Source organism: Schistocerca cancellata, chromosome 5, assembly GCF_023864275.1.
Source record: "Schistocerca cancellata isolate TAMUIC-IGC-003103 chromosome 5, iqSchCanc2.1, whole genome shotgun sequence".
Lineage (NCBI taxonomy): Eukaryota > Metazoa > Arthropoda > Insecta > Orthoptera > Acrididae > Schistocerca > Schistocerca cancellata.
This window is the reverse complement of record NC_064630.1, coordinates 823606595-823627489: the sequence shown is the minus strand read 5'-3', so window position 1 is coordinate 823627489 and position 20895 is coordinate 823606595.

Genomic DNA, 20895 nt, shown 5'->3' with positions numbered 1-20895 from the left:
ATAGAAACGTTCCTCGATTTAGAAAGAGAAGTCATAGAACCCATAGTATTTCATAGCGACGCAATTTCTGTGTTAGTTTGTCATTGTAAGTGATCGACGCATGCACTAAAGAAGGAACAGTGCATCCAAAAAGAGATACTCGCCTCCCCTTATAAGAACTTGTCGTTCCCAAAGAAACGTTCCTCGATTTAGAAAGAGAAGGCATAGAACCTAATGTATTTCATAGCGACGCAATTTCTGTGTTAATTTGTCATTGTAAGGGATCGACGGATGCACTAAAGAAGGAACAGTGCATCCGAAAAGAGATACTCGTCTCCCAATAGAAGATATTGTCGTTGCCATAGAAACGTTCCTCGATTTAGAAGGAGAAAGCATAGAACATATAGTATTTCATAGCGACGCAATTTCTGTGTTGATTCGTTATTGTGAGGGATCGACGGATGCAATAAAGAAGGAATAGTGCATCCGAAAAGAGATACTCGAATCCCAATATAAGAACCTGTCATTGCCATAGAAACGTTCCTCGATTTAGAAACAGAAGGCATAGGACCTAAGGTATTTCATAGCGATGCAATTTATGTGTTAATTCGTCATTGTAAGTTATCGACGGATGCAATAAAGAAGGAACAGTGCACCCGAAAAGAGATACTAGTCTCCCAATAGAAGATCCTTCCGTTGCCATAGGAACGTTCCTCGATTTAGAAAGAGAAGGTATAGAAACTATAGTATTTCATAACGACGACATTTCTGTGTTAATTCGTCATTGTGATTGATCGACGGATGCAATAAAGAAGGAATAGTTCATCCGAAAAGAAATACACGCCTCCCAATATAAGATCCAGTCGTTGCCATAGAAATGTTCCTCGATTTAGAAAGAGAAGGCATAGAACCTAAGGTATTTTATAGCGATGCAATTTCTGTGTTAATTCGTCATTGTGAGTTATCGACGGATGCAATAAAGACGGAATAGTGCATCCGAAAAGAGATACTCGCCTCCCAATATAAGTCCCTGTCGTTGTTATAGAAACGTTCCTCGATTTAGAAAGAGAAGGCATAGAACCTATAGTATTTCATAGAGACGCAATTTCTGTGTTAATTCCTTACTGTGCGGGATCGACGGATGCAATAAAGAAAGAATAGTGCATTCGAAAAGAGAAACTCGCCTTCCAATTCAAGAACCAGTCGTTGCCATATAAATGTTCCTCGATTTAGAAAGAGAAGGCATAGAACCTAACGTAATTCATAGCGACTCAATTTCTGTGTTAATTCGTCATTGTGAGTTATCGACGGATGCAATAAAGAAGGAATAGTGCATCCGAAAAGAGATACTCGCCTCCCAATATCAGTTCCTGACGTTGCCATAGAAACGTTCCTCGATTTAGAAAGAGAAGGCATAGAACCTATAGTATTTCATAGCGACGCAGTTTCTGTGTTAATTCGTCATTGTGAGAGATCGACGGATGCAATAAAGATGGAATAGTGCATCCGAAAAGAGATACTCGCCTCCCAATAGAAGATCCTGTCGTTGCCGTAGAAACGTTCCTCGATTTAGAATGAGAATTCATAGAACCTATAGTATTTCATAGCGACGGAATTTCTGTGTTAATTCGTCATTGTGAGGGATCGACGGATGTAATAAGGAAGGAATAGTGCATCGGAAAAGATATACTCGCTTCCCAATATAAGAACATGTGGTTGCCATATAAACGTTCCTCGATTGAGAAAGAGAAGGCATAGAACCCATAGTATTTCATAGCGACGTAATTTCTGTGTTAATTCGTCATTGTGAGGGTTCGACGGATGCAATAAAGAAGGAATAGTTTACCCGAAAAGAGATGCTCCCCTCCCAATATAAGATCCTATCGTTGCCATAGAAACGTTCTTCGATTTCGAAAGAGAAATCATAGAACCTATAGTATATCATAGCGACGCAAATTCTGTGTTAATTCGTCATTGTGACGGATCGACGGATGCAATAAAGAAGGTAAAGTGCATCAGAAAAGAGATACTCGCCTCCCTTTATAAGAACCTGTCGTTCCCATAGAAACGTTCCTCGATTTAGAAAGAGAAGGCGTAGAACCAATAGTATTTCATAGCAACGCAATTTCTGTGTTAATTCGTCATTGTGAGGGATCGACGGATGCAATAAAGAAGGAATAGTGCTTCCGAAAAGAGATACTCGCCTCCCAGTATAAGATCCTGTCGTTGCCATAGGAACGTTCCTCGATTTAGAAAGAGAAGGCATAGAATCTAAGGTATTTCATAGCGACGCAATTTCTGTGTTAATTCGTCATTGTGAGTTATCGACGGATGCAATAAACAAGGAATAGTGCATCAGAAAAGAGATACTCGCCTCCCAATATAAGATCCTGTCGATGCCATAGAAACGTTCCTCGATTTAGAAGGAGAAGGCATAGAACCTATAGTATTTCATAGCGTCGCAATTTCTGTGTCAATTCGTCATTGTGAGGGATCGACAGATGCAATAAAGAAGGAATAGTGCATCCGAAAAGAGATACTCGCCTTCCAATATATGATCCTGTCGTTGCCATAGAAACGTTCCTCGATTTAGAAAGAGAAGGCATAGAACCTATAGTATTTCATAGCGACGCAATTTTTGTGTTAATTCATCATTGTGAGGGATCGACGGATGCAATAACGAAGGAATAGTGCATCCGAAAAGAGATACTCGCCTCCCAATGGAAGAACCTGTGGTTGCCATAGAAACGTTCCTAGATTTAGAAAGAGAAGGCGTAGAACTTATAGTATTTCATAGCGACGCAATTTCTGTGTTAATTTGTCATTGTAAGCGATCGACGGATGCAATAAAGAAGGATCAGTGCATCCGAAAACAGATACTCGTCTCCCAATATAAGATCCTTCCGTTGCCAAAGAAAGGTTTCTCGATTTAGAAAGAGAAGGCATAGAACATATAGTATTTCATAGCGACGCAATTTCTGTGTTGATACGTCATTGTGAGGGATCGACGGATGCGATAAAGAAGGAATAGTGCATCCGAAAAGATATACTCGCCTCCTAATACGAGTTCCAGTCGTTGCCATAGAAACGTTCCTCGATTTAGAGAGGGAAGGCATAGAACCTAAGGTATTTCATAGCGACGCAATTTCTGTGTTAATTCGTCATTGTGAGGGATCGACGGATGCAATAAAGAAGGAATAGTGCATCGGAAAAGATATACTCGCCTCCCAATACGAGATCCAGTCGTTGCCATAGAAACGTTCCTCGATTTAGAAAGAGAAGTCATAGAACCTATAGTATTTCATAGCGACGCAATTTCTGTGTTAATTCGTCATTGTGAGGGATCGACGGATGCAATAAAGAAGGAATAGTGCATCCGAAAAGATATACTCGCTTCCCAATATAGGAACATGTGGTTGCCATAGAAACGTTCCTCGATTTAGAAAGAGAAGGCGTAGAACCTATAGTATTTCATAGCGACGCAATTTCTGTGTTAATTCGTCATTGTGAGGGATCGACGGATGCAATAAAGAAGGAATAGTGCATCCGAAAAGAGATACTCGCCTCCCAATATAAGATCCTGTCGTTGCCATAGGAACGTTCCTCGATTTAGAAAGAGAAGGCATAGAATCTAAGGTATTTCATAGCGACGCAATTTCTGTGTTAATTCGTCATTGTGAGTTATCGACGGATGCAATAAACAAGGAATAGTGCATCAGAAAAGAGATACTCGCATCCCAATATATGATCCTGTCGTTGCTATAGAAACGTTGCTCAATTTAGAAGGAGAAGGCATAGAACCTATAGTATTTCATAGCGACGCAATTTCTGTGTTAATTTGTCATTGTGAGGGATCGACAGATGCAATAAAGAAGGAATAGTGCATCCGAAAAGAGATACGCGCCTTCCAATATAAGATCCTGTCGTTGCCATATATAAAATAAATAAATAAAATAAATATAATATATTAATTATTCTATCTGTATGATGGTGATTGTAATTGTAATTAATATTTGCTTATCTGGAACGTGGACGTTTAATTATCCGGTATCAGACGCTTGACAATGGCGTTTTCGTAAAGGCAATGTTACTCGTAGTTGACCGTGAAATAAAACTGAAATAATCGGACTTCGTAATTAAATCGTTTCCAAAGACTGCTGCGGTAGGTGCGGACTCATAATCTAAATCTCAATATTTCAATAATTTGCCAGCCATGCCAAAACTTCGTACAGAGGTGATTGTCTACTAAACATAAAAAAGTTACACAGTTAGTTAAATCAGATATATTGCATGAATGAGCCTACAGTTCATAATCCTGCTTACTTTTATAAATATAAATTCTTTACAGAATCGAGTGCCTAGTGTGGTTGCAACTCGCAGTATTCTTCTATAACATGAAATATGGCGGTGTGCCAGACAATAAAATAAAATACGTGCTTCTCGCACCACTTCAACCAGAGCTCTCCATTTTTCTTAATTAAACATAAGAGTAACGTAATTGTGCTTTTGTTTTATCAGCGACACAGCGCTCCAGTTGTGTGCCATAGGCTTTATTTATTTGTCACTGATTATTTATTTAATTAATATTTCATGTTTCCGCGGAAACTCACGCTCGGCATGCAAATGTGCCTTTCATTGCCCCCTGAATTGCGAGGCGAAAGGACACACCTGCAGGCGAGCAATTCACCTAAAGGCACAAGAAAATCTAAGTTATCTACAACTATTTACATGACCCACATTATACACATTGTACACATTATATACAAAATTTGAATGACGCGGGTGCGCCGTAAAAGTTCTTATGTTGGCAGATAGAGTGCGCGCATGCGCAGAAGCGTCTGTGTGACTGCCGTTATGTCGTACAGTTAGATCACGCGGCACAGTATTGCAGTTCATATTGTTCGTGTGCGCGCGTTTCTCAGTCGTTGCACAAAGAAAATATTCAACCAAGACTACATATGAAGACTACATTCTATGACAGGTAACTTAGTTTTAAATTTACAATATTTGTTATAACACAATACAACTTAGATTGTTGAAAGTTCTTAGTTACATAGTATTGTTTTGAAATACTTCAAAGAAAAATGTCCGTATGTTTCAGGTGCGTTGACCTATACACATCGTGTTGTTATTACAGTTCATATTCATCCGCTGCACAATAATTTTTTACAGGTTAGTATCGTCGTGGTAAAGTTTTTTGATCACAGTAACATCGTTGTATAACAACGTGATTAATACAGAAGCGTGTCCATTTCCCATTTCCATTATAGTCGTAGTGATGCAGTTCGTTGTGACTAAAAGCATTGCTTATTACAGATCAGACGTGACCCGTCGAGTAATTGGTCCACGTGCAGTTCGTTTTTTACATTCCGTGGAAGCTTGGTTGCAGAACCTCGGACGGCACATAGCTGGCGTCGATCCTTGGACAGTCCAGGTAAGAGTGTCCGTCACATTTCGAGACCATTTCATTCCCTGAAGTTCCAACCAAAATTCTTCCACCCGTCGTGTTGTTTTCTGGACAGGCACTTTGTGTCCATTTAATCCAGTTAACATCTTGAAGTTAGGTACTGTAGTAATGTCACTAGACGATGCACGAATTATGCACTTCACATTTTCAGTTTTTTGCTGAATATAGTTCACCTAAATGTTCGTAGTTATTAATCAAAGAAATCATTCATCGCGTTTACATAGATACGCTGCATAATGAATGGCATTAACCGTTTCTTTCACATAGGTTTCTGCATAGTTGCAGAGTTAGTAATGTTCGTTAATGTCCGTGAACAGAGGTTCACTATGCAATGTCTTTTTGGCACTCGTTTTGTTCAAATTTTTTTTACATAGTACAGTTAGATGATACATCAGTTAAAAAAACAAGTAATTATACATACACACGTCACATATTTTCTTAGCATAAACATAATACAGTTGCACATAAACATGTTTGCTTCATCATTACATAGCTATAGGTTATTGCATTGTGTCACGTGATGTCATCTGAAATTAAGATAGGTTACACACAACATTCATTCATCAGTAGGCAAGACCAGGCGTTTTCGCTACTCAATAAATATTCAAAATAGTAAGAGAGAGAAAATGTTCGATTCCTCGCGTTTTGTGCGTGTGTGTAGAGTGTCTGTGTGGCCTTGACTACTGATAGATGCTTTTCGTGTTGAGAGATGTGCGTCTAATCTATTTCTCAAAGTAAAAGATCGCTTCACAGATGACGTCTGTCAGTTCGTCAGGTGTCACACCAAGTCAGTGGTACCTTCAGTAACAAATGTTCCGTGAAAAATTAATATGTAATCCACTGCTACGTAATCATAAATTTTACTTTAATATTCCGTCCTTCAGGTGGTGCCGTGCGTTGAAAGAAGTTTTCTTCTGTCTTCAACTGCGTCACTGGAACCGCTGAAATGAAAATTTCTATACTACTTATTATCTGTGCTGTAACAATAGAGTTTTTCGAGTTGCTTAGCAATATTTTGATGGGTATGACCTTGACATTATTCAGCATGAAATGCTCTAAGATCTCGGTGTGCGTATAGCCCAATAATTTTGTTAGTTCTAGGATGTTGTAACAGATACGCACCAGGATGCGGTATGTTAACAATTATATAAGGTCCTTCATATAGCAGACGCCACTTAGCGTTGCGTCGTTTGAGTGCTACAGATTTGTGATGAGTACGAAGTAGTACAAGCATTCCTACCTCGAATTTTTGTTTTCTTTTTATTATGTTTCTGTGATGTTTGTTTCGTATTTGTGCGTGATGTGTCAATGTAGTCAATACTTCTTTTATTTTCTGTTCAGGTGTGATTTCCTTGTCTGACAACTTAGGTAATGGTTCTATCCACTGATCGTTCTGTTTGCAATTGAACATGATCTCGTTAGGTGTGTAATTTGTATCGTAAATATTTAAGTAATTGTGTACGTCTTCGAGAAGACTTAGGTAGGACACCCAATTAGTATGTTTTGATGAAATATAGGTCCTCACGAATCGATTTAATTCTCGGAAAAGTCTCTCAGTCGCGTTACATTGTGGGCTAAACCTCGAAATAAATATACTTTTGATGTTATTGTCCTTCAAGAAATTTCTCCATTTGTACCCAGAGTAGTATGCTGCATTATCTGACAGAATTGCTTTAGGTTTTCCCACGTGCGTCAGGTAATCACTTGAGAATCTTCGTATTATAGCACTTGCAGTGGCGGATTTTAAAGCATAAAGTTTTACATGTTTAGAAAATATATCGTAAAAAGCTAAGATATATTTGACGCCTCCAGAGCTTGCTGGATGCGGTCCACTGATGTCAGTACACAGAATTTCCAGGGGTTTACTGGGTAAAATAGAATGTAAATCTGTTTTTGTGGATAAATTCTGAGGTTTTGATTTTTGACATATGACACATGTTTTCAGTTCCCTGTAAATTTTTCTTCTCATATTGCTAAAATAACAGTATGTGCTGAGCTTCGCTAAACACTTTTTTGTCCCATAATGACCCCAAACTAAGTGTGTGTGCCAAATTATATTACGTTCAGACTCTTTGGGAATGCATACACACCAGTTTGTAGCATTAGGATGTCGTCGATAAAATAGCACATCATTGTGTAACTTGTAATACTTAGTCAAAGGATGATTGTGTTTTTCTGCCAGTAATGTTATTATCTTATACCAGTGAGGATCAGATTTTTGTAATTCAGCCATGTTTCTGCACATATCAATATAATATTGGTGATACTGCTTGTCTTGCATTAAGAGAATCCTGTAGTCATTTATATTTTCTAAGTCACTGTTGGTATCATTCATACCTTGTGGAAGTCTAGACAAAGTGTCTGCAATGGTGTTGTCCTTACCTCTTATGTACTTAATTTCAAAAGAGTAGTTCTGAAGTGTAACTGCCCATCGTGATAGTCTAGGATGTACAAGTTTACAAGTTAACAAAAATGTCAGGGCCTGGTGATCGGTGTAAATTACTGTATGTTTTCCAAATAAATAATAATTGAATTTCTTGAATGCCCATACTATGGAAAGTGTTTCTAACTCAGTAGTGGAGTATGCACGCTCACATTCAGTTAAAGTACGACTTGCAAACCCAATAATTCTTATCTGTTCCTTTTCTTTATTCTTTACAACTTGAAATAAGCAACATCCCAAGCCAGTACGTGAAGCGTCACAAGTCATACAAAAATCTAAATTGAAATCTGGATGGCTCAATAAGTTTGCACCCACTAAAGCATGTTTAATTGTATTAAAGTCATTCTGGCACTGTTCCGACCAGATACAAACTTGATTCTTTCTGAGTAGATTTAGCAGATGTTTACTGTTCAAAAGTGGTTGTGGCAAAAAACGTCTAAAAAATGAACATAGCCCAAGGAATGATTTTAACTGCTTTTTAGTTCGAGGGCTAGGAAAGTTTCTGATAGCATCTAATTTACTGGGATCAGGACGTATGCCCTGTGAATTAATGATATGTCCTAAATATTTTATCTCACTGCAACCAAATTTTGATTTTCTTAGGTTGGCTGTGACTCCAGCTTGTGCAAATTTTTCTAAAATTCTTTGAAGTGTGTCAACGTGTTCATTCCAAGACTGTGTAGCTATCAGTATATCATCTACATAGTGTGTGACTGTCTCAACTAAATCGTCGCCAAGCACGGTATCCAGGGCTGTAATAAATACCCCAGAGCTGACATTGAGTCCGAAGGGTAGAACACAAAACTGATAGGTTCGCCCCCCGAACATAAATGCAGTATATTTCCGAGAATCAGGAGTGATACCCACCTGCCAAAACGAATTAGCGAGATCTATTGTGGAAAAATATTTTGCATCTAGAAATTTCTGTAATTGCTCTTCTAAATTTTCGGGTTTTGTGTGAACCGGTAAAATTATTTCATTAATTGCTCGTGCGTCTAACACTAACCTAATGCTTCCATTTGATTTTTTGACAACAAGTAGAGGACTACAATAAGGTGAGGTGGATGGTTCAATGACCTTCCAGTCTAACATTTGTTTTAATTCTTGCCACACAGCAGGTCGTTGAGATAACGGTACGTTATATGTCTTGTGGTAGAAGATCTTGTGAGGCTTAACATCAATCTTGTATACATACATGTTGATAACACCTAATCGTTTGGTAAAAACTTGTAAATATTTGGATAACACTTCCTGTAGTTTTACACGTTCATGTACACTGAGAGCTGTAGCTTCACTTATCTTATGATCAAGCAATATTTTCAAGTCCATTAGCTCTGTGTCAGATGAGTGTGTTTGCATATCTTGAATGTCATTGTCAAGTACTAACTGAACCTTGTACCCTGTACAGTGTTTGTCATGCTTTAGAGTTCTCCTGTCCAAATCAATAATAATTACACTGCCTTTATCATTTAAAATACATTTACCTTTGGAGAAGTCTATAATAGAGTCCTTCTCGCTCATAATATCTATTCCTAATATGCAATTTGTCACAAGGTTTTTGTACAACCAGGAATGGCCATTGTACGGTTCCATTACCTATTTTAACGTTTACAAAAAACTTGCTTCGTAACCCTACATGACTTATTACCTAGTGCAGTAGTTATTTTACAGTTTTGGGCAGGAAACTCAGGCACAGGTTCCAATTCACTCATTTTTTTATAGAAATTAAAAGACAAAACGCTCACAGCTGCACCTGTATCTAGGATAATAGTAGTTGGAATCCCACCTACTACACCAGTAGTAGATGCTAAAACAATTTCATTTGTGTTTGAACGACATTGTGTACTGTCTTGTAATAGTTCATCTGATATATTGTTATTGTAGTTGTATCTTATAAATAAAACAGGTAATTTTTGTTTAGAATTATTCGGCATATCATTAATCTGTTGTTCCAGTGTGGTGTCAAATAACTGATTAACATTGAAGTCGCCCCCCAAGAATTCTTCAGCTACGACCTGGGGCATAGAAGTGACTGTTTCTAGTTTGTTGGATCAGCGTTAGTACTAGGTACTGACACAGATTGAGGTTGTGCATCAGGTGTCATTTCTATTATATTCACATTCGGATATTGCCTATTATGATCTCCAAACTTTTGCGGTTGTTGTTGCTGTTGCGCATTATAACTTACCTGTCGGTCGTAAGGTATGCTCCAATTTTGTCCTGGTGGCTGCTGTGGTAAAGCCGAGTTTGAATGAAAGTACTGATCGTTACGAGTCCAACCTTGATGCTGTCTTGGCTCGTAGTTATTATTATTTCTATTTCTGTTTGTGTTTTTGTTGTTGCCTTTGTATCCGTTGTTACCGTTGTAGTTATTACCGCAGTGCCTTTTGTATGGATTGCCGCATGAAGTGTTATTACTGTTGTAACTATTGTTTGTATTGGAATACGCGTGTTGATTTTGATTTTCGTATTGAGACGGCATGTGAGTTTGCTGTTTTTGCTGTACCGCGTATCCAACTGTGGGCGTGCCAGAATTGAGTTGGCAAGCCTGCATGTTTTGCATACCACTAGTGTAAACATTGTGGCTGCTGTTTTGCCGCGCGAAGCGCTGATCTTCAAGTAACATGTCAACCGAATCTAAGGCTGTTAAAAAATAATCTGAATCGTCATCCGGGATATGTAGGAGTTTTTCTTTAATGTTGAAAGGCAATTTGGCCTTCAACGCACGGAGTATATCACGCGTTGCGACTGGTTCGTCTAAAAAGTGTCCCATGTTCAAGTATTTTTAAAAATATCTGCGTAAGTTGACATTTTTACTGTTAAAAGTTTCAGGTTCTAAAATTTGTCTTCTGAGTCGCTCCTGGACGGATTGCGACCAGAATTTGTTCAGAAAAGCACGCTCAAACTCACTGTACGTGGTACATACGTCAGCTTGACTGTATGCCCAGACAGCTGCATCGCCTTGGATGTAACCGACAATATATGAAATCTTTTTCCGGTCACTCCAAGTGCGTGGAAATGCGTTACTAAAAGATTTAAGAAAAATCACCGGATGAATGGTTCGTTTTTCTGGGATAAAAATCTGAAATTGCCTGTGTTTCATTAAGCTTTCTTCTTCCTTCGCATTGTGATATGGATTTATTCCACTGTAATTACTGGTATGTTCAGCTGGCGAGTAATTACGATAATGTTGCTGTGGTTTACATGATAATAGCTTGTGTTTGTGTTTGCACATCGTGGTATGTGTTGTAGTCGTGGTGTGTTTTGTTCTTGTGTGTTTGTCGTGTGCGGTATGTGTGTGTCATACTCGAATGTATACTGGTTCCTGAACTGTGCATTTTGACTGATATTTTCGTTACATTCAGACTGTGGTCGATCGGTGAATTGTCTCATGGGTGCAGTGACGGATTGTACTGCGTCACTGATCAGCTGTTTGTTATTAGTAATGTATTGCGCTACGGAGTCGTGTACAATTGTTGGTAAATTTTCACGTAAGCATCTATCAAAATGTTTGTCTTTGTTCACTACCCAATCATGAAATTCTTTATTAATATTTTGAAAATGAGCTGTGGCATCAGATTGTAAGATGTCAGTCAGGTGTTGTTCAACATTGTCAAATTTATTCTTTACGTCAGTAATTCGTTTTTCAAGGTTGTCATGTACTGAAGGATATGTTTGAATTTGTTCAGTAAGAACTTCACACGTGACATTAAGGTTTTTTACTTGTGTCTGTAAAAGTGCTACGTCAGTTGTAGTCTTTTCTTGTCTCGTATTAAGCTGGGAAAATTTAGTACTGAGTTCAGTCATCTGTTTGGTCAGTGTGGCCTCTATAAGTTCCACACGTTTACATAAAGTGTCATTACCTGTCTTGAGTGCTATGAGGTCAGATTTAATTGCGTCATTTTGTGTCTGTAAGGTTGCCATGTTTTCGGCGTTCTGTTTCCTTATGTATGCCATATTTTCTGCGTTTTGTTTCATTAGCATTTGTAACATGTCGGCAATGTTTACTGTTTGCAAGGTCTGTGCCCCCGTCGCGTCATTAGACGTGACGTCATGCATCAACATGGGCTCTGACTGAGACTTTGAAATTTTTGTAGTGGACGGCCTATTGCCAAAATTTCCGTCAACACTTGCGTCAATGTTTGATAAATCGTCACTACCGGTTGCTGTCGTAAAGTCATTTTCTAACATTTGTCTCCCGTCCGAGTCGGATTGCGTCTGAATAGTACGTCTTTGCTGTTCCATTTTTGCGTATTGATTTCTAGTTATTACCATGCCACACGTGATATATGTTTCAAGAAAATATTTGACACTGATTTTAAAATAAAATGCAGTTGAGCATGAATCGCTCGTAGCAACAATGGCTGTCTGTTAATTTAAAAATATAAACTGAATTTGAGATTATTGGTAATGGCTGCTGTCCATGTTACTACGTATCGTACAGAAGTCGGCCATATTGTACACTCGTGTATTGGTATTGTTGCATACGTTATTGTTTAAGGAAAAGTAATGAGAATGAAATTTATCACTGAAAACTGTTATGCACGAAAGAAACACTACAGAATCTACTGAAAAGCTAATACACTGAATTATACGTCTGGTCAAGCCTGCTAATGCAAAGATGCTGCGTCTTACCTTATTTTGCTGGAAGTTTCATTGCGTCTTCCCGCAAAATTTTAGAATTGGAAAATATCTTCAGATTTTTTGTTATCTCTCATACATTCACGTCCAGGTCCAGAAAGTTGATTTTTCACATGAAACAAAGAGAACAATGTAACAAATGACAAAATAACAAGTCCGACACGCAGTCGCCAATATAAAATAAATAAAATAAAAATAAAAATATTGTTTAAATATTAATTATTCTATCTGTATGATGGTGATTGTAATTGTAATTGATATTTGCTTATCTGGAACGTGGACGTTTAATTATTCGGTATCAGACGCTTGACAATGGCTTTTTCGTAAAGGCAATGTTACTCGTAGTTGACCGTGAAATAAAACTGAAATAATCGGACTTCGTAATTAAATCGTTTCAAAAGACTGCTGCGGTAGGTGCGGACTCATAATCTAAATCTCAATATTACAATAATTTGCCAGCCATGCCAAAACGTCGTACAGAGGTGATTGTCTACTAAACATGAAAAAAATTACACAGTTAGTTAAATCAGATATATTCAATGAATAAGCCTACAGTTCATAATCCTACTTACTTTTGTAAATATAAATTCTTTACAGAATCGAGTGCCTAGTCTGGTTGCAACTCGCAGTATTCTTCTATAACATGAAATATGGCGGTGTGCCAGACAATAGAATAAAATACGTGCTTCTCGCACCACTTCTACCAGAGCTCTCCCATTCCTTAATCAAACATAAGAGTAACGTAATTGTGCTTTTGTTTTATCAGCGACACAGCGCTGCAGTTGTGTGCCATAGGCTTTATTTATTTGTCACTGATTATTTATTTAATTAATATTTCGAGTTTCCGAGGAAACTCACGCTCGGCATGCAAATGTGCCTTTATATCCTGTCGTTGCCATAGAAACGTTTCTCCATTTAGAAAGAGAAGGCATAGAACCTATAGTATTTCATAGCGACGCAATTTCTGTGTTAATTCCTCATTGTGAGGGATCGACGGATGCAATAAAGAAGGAATAGTGCATCCGAAAAGAGATACTCGCCTCCCAATAGACGATCCTGTCGTTGCCATAGAAACGTTCCTCGATTTAGAAAGAGAGGGCATAGAACCTATTGTATTTCATAGCGACGCAATTTCTGTGTTAATTCGTCTTTGTGAGGGATCGACGGATGCAATAAAGAAGGAATAGTGCATCCGAAAAGATATACTCGCCTCCCAATATAAGAACATGAAGTTGCCATAGAAACGTACCTCGATTTGGAAAGAGAAGGCATAGAACTATAGTATTTCATAGCGACGCAATTTCTGTGTTAATTCGTCATTGTAAGGTATCGACAGATGCAATAAAGAAGGAACAGTGCACCCGAAAAGAGATACTCGTCTCCCAATAGAAGATCCTTCCGTTGCCATAGAAACGTTCCTCGATTTAGAAAGAGAAGGCATAGAACCTATAGTACGAGGGCCGTTCAGAAAGTAACCTCCGGTTGATTTAAAAGCATACACCAAGTTAAATAAAAATATTTTAATATATACATCTTACAACTACATCTTTGCACTATTTTTGTACATATTCTCCATAGCGATTGAGGCACTTATCGTATCTCTTCACAAGCTTTGAAATTCCTTCTGCATAAAAATCACCCGCTTGTGCCTGGAGCCAGCCTGTGACCGCATCTTTGAGCTCTTCGTCGTCATCAAACCGCTGTGACCCGAGCCATTTCTTCAAATGCATGAAGAGGTGATAATCACTTGGCGCCAGGTCTGGGCTGTAAGGTGGATGGTTGATAACCACCCACTTGAAGGACTCAAGAAGGGCCGTTGTTCTGCGAGCAGAGTGAGGACGGGCGTTATCGTGCAAAAAAACAATACCGGAAGTCAGCATACCACGGCGTTTATTCTGTATAGCCCGTCGTAACGTTTTTATTGTTTCACAGTACACGTCTTGATTAATGGTCGTACCACGTTCCATGAATTCAGCCAACAACACCCCTTTGGCATCCCAAAACACCGATGCCATCAGTTTTCTGGCAGAAAAATCTTGCGAGGCTTTTCTTGGTTTGGTAGGCGAATTTGAATGTGCCCAGATCTTTGATTGTTCTTTTGTCTGAGGGTTCACGTACTTAATCCAGGTTTCGTCACCGGTCACGATTCTGTTTAACAATGGTTCTCCTTCGTCCTCATAACGTGACAGAAAGTCTAATGCAGAGGCCATTCTTTGAGTTTTGTGGTGGTCGGTAAGAATTTTGGGCACCCATCGTGCACAGAACTTACGGTAACCCAATCTTGCTGTCACTATCTCGTACAAGAGAGTCTTAGAAATCTGTGGAAAACCAGTAGACAACTCCGACACTGAGAAACGTCGATTTTCACGAACTTTTGCATCAACTGTCTGAACGAGTTCGTCAGTCACCAGTCCTTTGGCTGTAAAAAACCTTATGACAGCACGCACATCACATTTGGCGGGGTTTTCTATTGCAGCACACATTTCAAACTGCCACAAAAACTAAACTAGCGCAGGTACGACGTTCACTCGACCACGGCTTGATGCGCACTGACGTGTTGAGTGCGTGAACGCTCAGATGGCGTCGCTACTACCCCCCACAACCCGCACTGTGACCGATCGGAGGTTACTTTCTGAACCGCCCTCGTATTTCATAACGACGCAACTTCTGTGTTAATTCGTCATTGTGAGGGATCGACGGATGCAATAAAGAAGGAATAGTGCATCCGAACAGAGATACTCGCCTCACGATATAAGATCCTGTCGTTGCCATAGAAACGTTCCTCGATATAGAAAGAGAAGGCATAGAACCTATAGTATTTCATAGCGACGCAATTTCTGTGTTAATTCCCTATTGTGCGGGATCGACAGATGCAATAAAGAAGGAATAGTGCAACCGAAAAGAGATACTCGCCTCACGATATAAGATCCTGTCGTTGCCATAGAAACGTTCCTCGATTTAGAAAGAGAAGGCATAGAACCTATAGTATTTCATAGCGACGCAATTTCTGTGTTAATTCCCTATTGTGCGGGATCGACAGATGCAATAAAGAAGGAATAGTGCAACCGAAAAGAGATACTCGCCTCCCAATATAAGGTCCTGTCGTTGCCATAGAAACGTTCCTCGATTTAGGAAGAGAAGGCATAGAACATAAGGTATTTCATAGCGACGCAATGTATGTGTTAAATCGTCATTGTGATTTATCGACGAATGCAATAAAGAAGGAATAGTGCATCCGAAAAGAGATACTCGTTTCCCAAGATAAGATCCTGTCGTTGCCACAGAAACGTTCCTCGATTTAGAAAGAGAAGGCATAGAACCTAAGGTATTTCATAGCGACGCAATTTCTGTGTTAATTCGTCATTGTGAGTTATCAACGGATGCAATAAAGAAGGAATAGTGCATCCGAAAAGGGATACTCGCCTCCCAATATAAGATACAGTCGTTGATATAGATACGTTCCTCGATTTAGAAAGAGAAGGCATAGAACCTAAGGAATTTCATAGCGACGCAATTTTTGTGTTAATTCGTCATTGTGAGTTATCGACGGATGCAATAAAGAAGGAATAGTGCATCCGAAAAGAAATACTCCTCTCCCAATATAAGATCCTGTCGTTGCCATAGCAACGTTCCTCGATTTAGAAAGAGAAGGCATAGAACCTATAGTATTTCATAGCGACGCAATTTCTGTGTTAATTCGTCATTGTGAGGGATCGACAGATGCAATAAAGAAGGAATAGTGCATCCGAAAAGAGATACTCGCCTCCCAATATAAGATCCAGTCGTTGCCATAGAAACGTTCCTCGATTTAGAAAGAGAAGGCATAGAACCTAAGGAATTTCATAGCGACACAATTTTTGTGTTAATTCGTCATTGTGAGTTATCCACGGATGCAATAAAGAAGGAATAGTGCATCCGAAAAGAGATACCCGCCTCCCAATAGAAGATCCTGTCGTTGCCATTGAAACGTTCCTCGATTTAGAAGGGAAGGCATAGAACCTATAGTATTTCATAGCGACTCAATTTCTGTGTTAATTCGTCATTGTGAGGGATCGACGGATGCAATAAAGAAGTAATAGTGCATCCGAAAAGAGATACTCGCCTCCCAATATAAGAACCTGTCGTTGCCATAGAAACGTTCCTCTATTTAGAAAGAGAAGGCATAGAAACTATAGTATTTCATAGCGATGCAATTTCTATGTTAATTCGTCATTGTGAGGTATCCACGGATGCAATAAAGAAGGAATAGTGCATCCGAAAAGAGATACTCGCCTCCCAGTATAAGATCCTGTCGTTGCCATAGTCACGTTCCTCGATTTAGAAAGAGAAGGCATAGAACCCATAGCATTTCATAGCGACGCAATTTCTGTGTTAATTCGTCATTGTAAGGGACCGATGGATGCAATAAAGAAGGAACAGTGCACCCGAAAAGAGATACTCGTCTCCCAATAGAAGATTATTTCGTTGCCATAGAAACGTTCCTCGATTTAGAAAGAGAAGGCATAGAACCTAAGGAATTTCATAGCGACGCAATTTTTGTGTTAATTCGTCATTGTGAGTTATCGACGGATGCATTAAAGAAGGAATAGTGCATCCGAAAAGAGATACTCGCCTCCCAATATAAGATTCTGTCGTTGCCATAGAAACGTTCCTCGATTTAGAAAGAGAAGGCATAGAACCTATAGTATTTCATAGCGACGCAATTTCTGTGTTAATTCGTCATTGTGAGGGATCGACGGATGCAATAAAGAAGGAATAGTGCATCAGCAAAGAGATATTCGCCTCCCAATATAAGATCCTGTCGTTGCCATAGAAACGTTCCTCGATTTAGAAAGAGAAGACATAGAACCTATAGTATTTCATAGCGACGCAATTTCTATCTTAATTCCCTATTGTGCGGGATCGACGGATGCAATAAATAAGGAATAGTGCATCCGAAAAGAGATACTCGCCTCCCAATATTAGGTCCTGTCGTTGCCATAGAAACGTTCCTCGATTTAGAAAGCGAAGCCATAGAACCTAAGGTATTTCATAGCGACGCAATTTCTGTGTTAAATCGTCATTGAGAGTTATCGACGGATGCAATAAAGAAGGAATAGTGCATCCGAAAAGAAATACTGCTCTCCCAATAGAAGATCATTCCGTTGCCATAGAAACGTTCCACGATTTAGAAAGAGAAGGCATAGAACCTATAGTATTTCATAGCGACGCAATTTCTGTGTTAGTTCGTCATTGTGAGGGATCGACGGATGCAATAAAGAAGGAATAGTGCATCCGCAAAGAGATACTCGCCACCCAATATGAGATCCTGTCGTTGCCATAGAAACGTTCCCCGATTTAGAAAGAGAAGGCATAGAACCTATAGTATTTCATAGCGGCGCAATTTCTGTCTTAATTCCCCATTGTGCGGGATCGACGGATGCAATAAAGAAGTAATAGTGCATCCGAAAAGAGATACTCGCCTCCCAGTATAAGATCCTGTCGTTGCCATAGTCACGTTCCTCGATTTAGAAAGAGAAGGCATAGAACCCATAGCATTTCATAGCGACGCAATTTCTGTGTTAATTCGTCATTGTGAGGTATCCACGGATGCAATAAAGAAGGAATAGTGCATCCGAAAAGAGATACTCGCCTCCCAGTATAAGATCCTGTCGTTGCCATAGTCACGTTCCTCGATTTAGAAAGAGAAGGCATAGAACCCATAGCATTTCATAGCGACGCAATTTCTGTGTTAATTCGTCATTGTAAGGGATCGATGGATGCAATAAAGAAGGAACAGTGCACCCGAAAAGAGATACTCGTCTCCCAATAGAAGATTATTTCGTTGCCATAGAAACGTTCCTCGATTTAGAAAGAGGAGGCATAGAACCTATAGTATTTCATAGCGACGCAATTTCTGTGTTAATTCGTCATTGTGGGGGATCGACGGATGCAATAAAGAAGGAATAGTGCATCCGCAAAGAGATACTCGCCTCTCAATATAAGATCATGTTGTTGCCATAGAAACGTTCCTCGATTTAGAAAGAGTAGGCATAGGAGCTATAGTATTTCATAGCGACGCAATTTCTGTCTTAATTCCCTATTGTGCGGGATCGACGGATGCAATAAAGAAGGAATAGTGCATCCGAAAAGAGATACTCGCCTCCCAATATAGGGTCCTGTCGTTGCCATAGAAACGTTCCTCGATTTCGAAAGAGAAGGCATAGAACCTAAGGTATTTCATAGCGACGCAATTTCTGTGTTAAATCGTCATTGTGAGTTATCGATGGATGCAATAAAGAAGGAATAGTGCATCCGAAAAGAGATACTCGCCTCCCAATATAAGAACCTGTCGTTGTCATAGAAACGTTCCTCTACTTAGATACAGAATGCATAGAACCTATAGTATTTCATAGCGATGCAATTTCTGTGTTAATTCGTCATTGTGAGGTATCCACGGATGCAATGAAGAAGGAATAGTGCATCCGAAAAGAGATACTCGCCTCCCAATATAAGATCCAGTCGTTGCCATTGTTACGTTCCTCGATTTAGAAAGAGAAGGCATAGAACCCATAGTATTTCATAGCGACGCAATTTCTGTGTTAATTCGTCATTGTGAGTTATCGACGGATGCAATAAAGAAGGAATAGTGCATCCGAAAAGAGATACTCGCCTCCCAATATAAGATCCAGTCGTTGCCATAGAAACGTTCCTCGATTTAGAAAGAGAAGGCATAGAACCTAAGGAATTTCATAGCGACGCAATTTTTGTGTTAATTCGTCATTGTGAGTTATCGACGGATGCATTAAAGAAGGAATAGTGCATCCGAAAAGAGATACTCGCCTCCCAATATAAGATTCTGTCGTTGCCATAGAAACGTTCCTCGATTTAGAAAGAGAAGGCATAGAACCTATAGTATTTCATAGCGACGCAATTTCTGTGTTAATTCGTCATTGTGAGGGATCGACGGATGCAATAAAGAAGGAATAGTGCATCAGCAAAGAGATATTCGCCTCCCAATATAAGATCCTGTCGTTGCCATAGAAACGTTCCTCGATTTAGAAAGAGAAGACATAGAACCTATAGTATTTCATAGCGACGCAATTTCTATCTTAATTCCCTATTGTGCGGGATCGACGGATGCAATAAATAAGGAATTGTGCATCCGAAAAGAGATACTCGCCTCCCAATATTAGGTCCTGTCGTTGCCATAGAAACGTTCCTCGATTTAGAAAGCGAAGCCATAGAACCTAAGGTATTTCATAGCGACGCAATTTCTGTGTTAAATCGTCATTGAGAGTTATCGACGGATGCAATAAAGAAGGAATAGTGCATCCGAAAAGAAATACTCCTCTCCCAATAGAAGAACATTCCGTTGCCATAGAAACGTTCCACGATTTAGAAAGAGAAGGCATAGAACCTATAGTATTTCATAGCGACGCAATTTCTGTGTTAGTTCGTCATTGTGAGGGATCGACGGATGCAATAAAGAAGGAATAGTGCATCCGCAAAGAGATACTCGCCACCCAATATGAGATCCTGTCGTTGCCATAGAAACGTTCCCCGATTTAGAAAGAGAAGGCATAGAACCTATAGTATTTGATAGCGACGCAATTTCTGTCTTAATTCCCCACTGTGCGGGATCGACGGATGCAATAAAGAAGTAATAGTGCATCCGGAAAGAGATACTCGCTTACCAATATAAGAACCTGTCGTTGCCATAGAAACGTTCCTCTATTTAGAAAGAGAAGGCATAGAACCTATAGTATTTCATAGCGATGCAATTTCTGTGTTAATTCGTCATTGTGAGGTATCCACGGATGCAATAAAGAAGGAATAGTGCATCCGAAAAGAGATACTCGCCTCCCAGTATAAGATCCTGTCGTTGCCATAGTCACGTTCCTCGATTTAGAAAGAGAAGGCATAGAACCCATAGCATTTCATAGCGACGCAATTTCTGTGTTAATTCGTCATTGTAAGGGATCGATGGATGCAATAAAGAAGGAACAGTGCACCCGAAAAGAGATACTCGTCTCCCAATAGAAGATTATTTCGTTGCCATAGAAACGTTCCTCGATTTAGAAAGAGAAGGCATAGAACCTATAGTATTTCATAGCGACGCAAATTCTGTGTTAATTCGTCATTGTGAGGGATCGACGGATGAAATAAAGAAGGAATAGTGCATCCGCAAAGAGATACTCGCCTCTCAATATAAGATCATGTTGTTGCCATAGAAACGTTCCTCGATTTAGAAAGAGTAGGCATAGAACCTATAGTATTTCATAGCGACGGATTTTCTGTCTTAATTCCCTATTGTGCGGGATCGACGGATGCAATAAATAAGGAATAGTGCATCCGAAAAGAGATACTCGCCTCCCAATATTAG